Below are 8,101 nucleotides of genomic sequence, written 5' to 3'. Positions count from 1 at the left end.
AAAAGTTTAAATATCATATTAATTTTAAATAAAAGAATTAGGGACTTTTTTTCCCATTTTTATTTTAACCATTCATCATCTTTTTCATTTTTGGAACTGTCGCGATTCACCATCACCATTGAAGAGGAGCAACTGCAGTTGCTTCTGCTGGATGAACGAGTGCATAAAGGTGAAAGCGATACGATTTAACAAAGGTTTGGATTGTTTTTGATACGATTTTATAGATTTGACTTTTTGTATACACTACTGGAAAACAGCCAATTAGCGACGGAATTATATGTCGCTAATGGCCTAAATTCCGTCGCTAAGACAGGTTAGCAACGAACTTGCGACGGACGGCGTCCATCGCAACAGAAATGGTCGCAAAAGAAATTTGCGACCATTCTTCAATTCCGCGGAAAAATTAGCGACGGATAGTCCGTCGCTAATTTTTCCATCTCCGTCGCGAATTGTCAACCGGGTGAGACCGATTTTGAGACAAAATGGCGACGAAATTCAATAAATAGCGACGGAATTATCCGTCGCTATTTGTGCCATTTCTGAGACAGAAATGGCACAGTTAGCGACGGAATTGTCCGTCGCTAATGTATTACTTTAGCGACGGCTTATATTCTGTCGCTAAATGTGCCATTTATGTCTCAAAAATGGCACAAATAGCGACGGATAATTTTGTCGCTATTTATTGAATTCCGTCGCCATTTTTGCTATTTTTTGGAAGAATTTTGCCGTTTGCAGCCGATTTTTCCGTTTATTCCTGTCGTTTTACACCTATTAAATACAATAACTATAATGCGTTCATAATATATATATATATATATAAGTAATATTAAAGTATACATATAACATCTGAAAGAAAAAACCCACAATTTGTTCGGAAAGTAAACTAGGACAAGACAACAAATATGTAGTGTCGTCGCCGTCTGGTGGGGGAGGGGGGAACTGTGGCCGATACTCTGCAGGAAGAGTAGACATCATCCTCGCGATCTCCTCACGGATAAGTTGGTCCATGCTCTCCTGTTGCTCACGCTGCGCAGCCGCCAGCTACTCCGCCAGTTGCTGTCTCTGCTGCTCTGCTAGCCTCTGCTCAACCTCCCGCAGACCCTCTTGAATGCCGGCCTGAACACAGCGATCGATCTCCTCGTCTGTCTGCTGCGACGTCCTAGAAGAGCTGCCTCGCTGCGTCCTGCTGCTCGGCCCTGCTATCATAGCTTCATACTATAGATGTACGAGAAGATGTTCCATGGAGTCAAAAAAGCTTGGCGGAAAAATACGTTCCAGCTTGCACAATATCTTTGGGATTTCTAGCCTCATACGATCAAGATTTTCTCAGTTAGAGACGTGGAGGTTAACTCACGAAAGAAGATACTCAACTCTGTTAAAGGCTCCCACACTTCCTTCGGTAATAGCTCACGGAACGCGATTGGCAGGAGTCTTTGCATAAAAATGTGGCAGTCGTGACTTTTCATTCCATGCATTTTCAAACCGATTGTACCGACACATCTGGACAAGTTGGACGTGTAACCATGTGGAAACTTTATTCACTCAATCCACTCAAGTAAAGCCTTTTTTCCGTCCCTGTCCAAAGCATACATCGCCTTAGGAAATCTCCCACTAACCAGATCTTTTGCTAACTCAGGCCGATCACTTCTTCTCTAGATTTTGCATGGTCTTTTGTTTTCCCGGGAACATTTAGTACAGTATTGAAAATGTTATCAAATACGTTTTTCTCAATGTGCATGACATCGAGATTGTGACGAATGAGATTCGTTTTCCAATACGGCAAATCCCAAAAGATGCTTTTTTTATTCCAACCATAATCTGTCGACTTCGCTGCATTTTTTGTCTCAACCCCAATTTCATATGCCTTCATAAACCCCAAACGGTCCACCTCTGCCAACAATTCTTCTCCCGGTTTTTGGCTGTCCGAATACTTTATTTACGCTTTTTTCTTTTCAGAAATTAGTAGTATTACGACGGTACATGTGACCACGAGGCAAGAACTTTCTGTGGCAGTCAAACCATGACTGTTTTCTACTCCCTTTAAGCGTGAAAGCATCCGTATTTTCCATGCAGTGTGGGCAAGCCAGTCTCCCAGATGTGCTCCAACCAGATAATATATAATAAGCGGGAAAATCATTAATCATCCACATAAGTGCCGCTTTCATTTGAAAATTTTGTCGCCTATGAACGTCGAATGTCTAGACTCCAAATTCCCACAGTTGGTTCAGCTCAGCTATCAACGGCTGCAGGAAAATATCCATTTGGTGTTTAGAATTTCGAGGCCCAGGGACAATAACTGTTAAAAACATGAACTCATCTTTCATACACATCCCTGGGGGTAGATTGTAAGGTGTCAAAATTACTGGCCATGATGAATAATTCTACCCGAAGGCCCCAAATGGTTGAAACCCATCAGTACACAGGGCTAGTTTGATATTTCGAACTTCTTCAGCAAACTCTGTATGCAATTCACTGAAATGTTTCCATGCCGGGGAGTCTGACGGGTGACACATCTTTCCATCAACCATTTCGTGTTTTGCGTGCCACGTCATATGCTTGACGGTGGCTTTAGAAGCGTACAATCTCTGCAGTCTCGGAGTTATAGGAAAATAAAACATTTTTCTATAAAGGACGTTAACTCGTCTTTTCACAGAATTTCCTTTAGGGGACGGTTTTCACCGTTCATGATCGCAAATTTTGCATCGCGTTAAATCCGCGTCTGACCCCCAATAAATCATGCAGTTGCGGAAACAGCGATCGATAACTTCGACCGGCAACCCAAGACCTCTAACCATCTTCTCTATTTCGGCAAAGTTCTTTGGCATCTTGTTCTCCTTTGGGAGTAGCTCTTGTATAAATTCGGTCACCTCATCTACTAAAGCTACTGATCCACTATGACGACATTTGATGTCCAAAATTTTAACAGCCGCAGACAACGGAGAGTGTTTGCGCACGCATCATATTATAAAAAATGTTTAGCTTCGTTATTCGGTTCCTCTTCCGTGAACACTACTTTTGGACCGCCAGCATCGATAACCATTCTCTGAACGGAGCTGAAGTCGTCTTCCCCCTCATTTTCCATGTCAACGTCATACTCCGGTAGCTGTGCAACAGGACGGGGATTTAAAACATTTCCCTCCCCATGAAAAACCAAGACTTGATAATCTGCCACAAACTCTTTCTGCAGAATGTGTAGTTTCACCGTTTCGACGTCTCGATGACTCGTATTTTTACAACTTGTTCTAGGACAAGTGCATTTAATCTCGAGCCCACTCATACACGCGGGATGGCGTAAAGCAAAATTAACAAACTCCTGCACGCGCTCGGTAAAGCCTGGGTATAGCAACCCGCCCAAGAGCCGTCTATACATCCAACTTCGGTCTGTATCCATTTATGTAGCACGGATAATTAGGAGGGGTTTTTGCTCGGAAATAGCAAAGTCAATATAATTGACTGCATTAAAGGTATGGACCTATCCCATTCACAAAACTAGCGCCCCTTAACTCGGCCACGATATATGCCTAGCAACGGAAAAAATATTCGGCAGCCTTCCGGCGTCGTTCTCCTTCAGTGCGATATTTAGTATATGTGGTGTAACGCTAATTATATATTCCGCGAGGAATAAGCGTTACAGAACATATACTATACATCCACCCGGAGAACAAACGCTGGAAAATAGCCGAATATTTTTCTACCGCTACTAGACATATATGATTTTCGTGATCGAGTTACGGGAGGACCAGTTTTGCGAACTGTACAAATTGTACAATCCCGTGTCATTCAATTGCTTGAACACACGGGACGAGAACTCTACGGCTAGGTTTACGATTTTATTCGTGTGAGAATAAAATCAATGTCATTTTAGGTTTAAACAGCTTATAAATTAACTGATTATAAATAAAAAAATAACGGTACTTACTTGTTGCAGAGCAGAACTGCAAGAGATAAAAAGGATCGATAAGGAATGTCGGTCCGCTGCAACCAACTGACGGCTATCACACCTATATATCACGCAATAAGTACATTAAATTTCTAGAAAAAATTGGGCAGCACTTCCCCTAAAAATGAGCATCACCCATTTTTCAGGGAAGTCCTGCAAGAAAATTACAATTCACAAACCAAAATACAATCCAATTAAACAACTAATTGGCCTAAACATTTTATTAAATAATAAAATAACCTAAAACAATCAAATTATTCTAAATAACGATAAATTTATCTAAAATAAAAATATGACCTAATTAAACAATTATTAAACCTAATAAAATTAAAAATCAAATTACACATTTTAATAACAAATTCATCTAAACCAATTACAAAAACATAATTATTTAAATAACTATTATTAACTAGCAAAATTATATTTAAACTACCAACATATTAAATTAATTACAATAATTAATTAACCTAAACTACATTTGGAAAAGTTACGGTTTTAATTAATTAACCTAAATTATAAAATTAAACTATCTAATTAATAATCACACAAATAATTAACAAGCAAATTTATTCACTAATTAACTAAGCAATTAAACATCTAGTTAATAAAAAATTTAACAATTTTAATCTAATTTAAATTAAGTTAACCTAAAATTTGATTAAATAACAATTAATTTAAACAACTTAATTTAATTTAATCTAATTAATAAAATAAACTATTACTTACCAAATATGGAAGTGGAGCGGAGGCAGCGGCGGCAGTGGGGGCAGCAGCGGCAGTGGGGGCAGCAGCGGCAACAAGGGCAGCGGCGGCAGTGGGGGCAGTGGGGATCCGGAGCGGCTGTTTTGCATTTAATTAATTTATATTTATATAATTTAATTAAAATACAATTGAAAAAAAAACTACCTCGGGCAATGGCGGCAGCGCGGTGGTGAAGGAGAGCGATGGCGGCAGCATGGTGGTGAAGGAGGCGATGGCGACATCGTATGGTTGGCATAAAATTAGGAAGGTGGGGAGTAATGGCGGAGGAGGAGATCGGCGGGGAGTAATGGCGGAGAAGAACGGTGGGGAGTAATGGCAGAGGAAAACGAATGGCAGGGAGTAATGGGGGAGGAGGAGATCGGCGGTTTTGGAGAAAAGAGAAAACAGAAAATGGGAAGAAGAAGAGAGCAGCGTTGTAATTAGGTTTAAGATTAGCGACGGATCACATCCGTCGCTAATCTGAGACCTAATTGAAACGCACCGTTTCAATTGAAGGAGTAGCGACGGACTAAGAACTTCGCCGCTAAACTTTAGAAACGGAGCAATAAATCCGTCGCCAATCCTTCAACTGAAACGTTGCGTTTCAATTTGGTCCAAATTTGGGGACGGACTTACACATCTGTCGCCAAAATTTGGACCAAATTGAGGCGCCACAAACTCCCGCCATGTTCCCGCCACTTTAGCGACGGATAGCGTCGTCGCTAACGTGGTGGGAGCTTACCCGCCACAATTTTTATCATATTGGCGACGGATGATGCGTCTGTCGCTGTGTCCGTCGCCAATATGCCTTATTAGCGACGGAAATTTAGTCCGTCGCTAATAAGCTGTTTTCTAGTAGTGATACTTTTCCGCAACTTGAGGGGCAAATTGATCCTTTATTCATTTCAATTACGTCGGGGAAATTGTTTTATAGGCAGAAGGTATAAAAAAACCTTCGACTTTTCTTCAAAAGTACAGATAAGTTTTTTTACTTTTTTCGGGCACAATTAAGTTCTCGTGTTTTTAAAATCGAACAATTAAACTCTCTTTATTTTAAAATCAAACAAATTAACCCTTTTAGTTTACTTTTGGGACGCTTACCCCTCAAATATTTGGTAAATATTTTAAATATTAAAATTATTTTTGAATTTTTTTCCTATATAATTATGAGAAACATGTCAGCCATTAACGAGTGTTTCTAACGATATTGGACGAAAAGGGTGATTTGTTCTATTTGAAAACAAAAAGCGTTTAATTATATCTCAAAAAAGTAAAAGGGTTGATATGTAATTTTTATCATATAGGCAAAACCCATTCGCCGGCCCCTGTACTTTACATTTTTTATTCGAGAGGCCCCTACCTCAAAGTTGCTCACGCTTGTTAGACCCTTACGTGGACGGCAAAAAATGTGTCTGCTGCACTCGACGTTACTCTCCGTTAACCATTTCCACGTTAGTTTTTTGTTAATTTTGCAATTTGACACAGTGGAAAATAGAAAACACGTGGCAATGTCCTAAAAGGTAAATTAACCCAGAATTGCTTTTTAACCCTAAATTGTTTTTCACCGTTTATAGTCTTCCAAACCCTAAATCAAATTCTGCCGTTTATCTCTAAATCCTAAATTATCTCGCTTTCTTCCTCGTTCTCGTTTTTCCTGTTCTCTGTCGTTTTTATTATTCTCAATTGTTGTGCTCTTCAATGGCGGAAGAAATGTATGATGGTGTTATTCCTGCAAGCAAAATCAGTAACTGTAAGTGTGCGGAAAAGGCGAAAATGCTGGTTTCGTGACCGACAAGAACCCTGGAAGGAGATTTTTCCGATGTGAGGTAATGCGATGAGTTATTTTTTTTAATAAATTAGGGTTTTGATATTTTTTAGAACAGATCCTGGATTTCGTAGTGGTATTTTAGGTTTTATATTGTTTGTTTCAGTCTCTTTGACGAGTATTTGGAAGAAACCCTAATTTTTAAGCTCCAGTTAAAACAGTTAGAAACCCTAATTTAACCCTAAATTGATGAACAAAGGATTATTGTTTGTGTAATTGATGTAGTGTTTCGTTTTTTTTCTTGTAATTCACGTGGTTGTGTAATTTAGGGCTTGAGGTTGTGATTCTGACGTAGAGTTTGCAATACAGTGTCTATAATTGAGTGGATTGTAAATTAGGGTTTTTTGAAAATCTTCGTATGTGGTTTGGGGTTGCAATGCAGGATTGATTTAAGATGTTATAGGGCAGGTTTTTTTATAAGATTTAACTCTTATATTTTTGTTAGGCAAACTAGTGCTCGTACTTTAAGTGGTATGATGAAGAGTATGCACACCACATTAAAGTCATGTTGAAGCATTTGAAAAATCAAGAAGCCACATTGTCGAAGGAGGGAGAGTATCTGAGGGGCGAAGTTTTCCGCTTGAAGTATTTGATGGATCATGCCAGCACTCTCGATGCAATTGAGATGGAGAAGAACGTGAAAGAACTGAAGGCTGACAAATGTGCCTTGGAGAGCAAAGTGGATGACTTGAACAAGGAGCTGAGGATGGAACTTAACAGGAAATTGGTGGATATGAGGGAGTATGAGAAACAGATCAAGTCTGTGAAGAAATAGAAGGATTTCTGCAATTACCTTGCAATTGCAGTGGTTGTCTTGTTTGTCACTTTAGCTATTATGAATAAGTTTTAAGTAGTATGATTATGTGGTGCATTATGTAGGAACTATTTATGTCGAAGTCTTCTATTAACTATTATTAAGTATTGAGCTCAGGCTTGTATTATGTAGGAACTTATTTTGCTGAATTACACCATGTAGTAGTAAGGGTAGTATTTAGTACTTTTGACTATTTAAGTACAATATTAACGGTTTATTTATCTTTGCATCTCTATTATATTTTGTTTCTGTTGTTATATTTAAACTTTTTTGCAAAGTTAACTTTGTAATAGACTGTTGGATTGTATATGTGTAGCAATGAAGCCACAATTCTGTGAAAAACAAAGTAACACAACACAATGTTAATGGCTGGAAGCAACACATTGGATTACTAAATAGACATATATATTGAAGTAAAAATCATAAATAGATGTCAGTTTGTTTGACTACATATGAACATGCATAAGAAGCACCACTTCATACTTACAAAAAGCCACATCCTATGCAAGGCGGGCTCAAAAATAGCCTAGCATAATTAGCCTAAGTGTACACAAAATGATCACAGCCTTTTGAAAGGAAGGCACAAAAAACCAACCTTACATGCACAACTAGTCTAATTATGCACCAAAAAAACTACCATAACTACAATGCCATCTTGTTCAAAATTTGACAAGTTTTTTGTAGGCATATCCAAAATCAAAAGCAGTGTCAACTTTCAAATATTCCTAGGTCTTTGGAATGGTTTCCTCAAAGCAGTGTCAACTTTCACTGAGCTTGCAGG

This window comes from Mercurialis annua, linkage group LG8 (genome assembly GCF_937616625.2).
Source record: "Mercurialis annua linkage group LG8, ddMerAnnu1.2, whole genome shotgun sequence".
Taxonomy (NCBI): domain Eukaryota; kingdom Viridiplantae; phylum Streptophyta; class Magnoliopsida; order Malpighiales; family Euphorbiaceae; genus Mercurialis; species Mercurialis annua.
The sequence above is the reverse complement of the archived record's forward strand: the minus strand, read 5'-3'. Positions refer to the sequence as shown.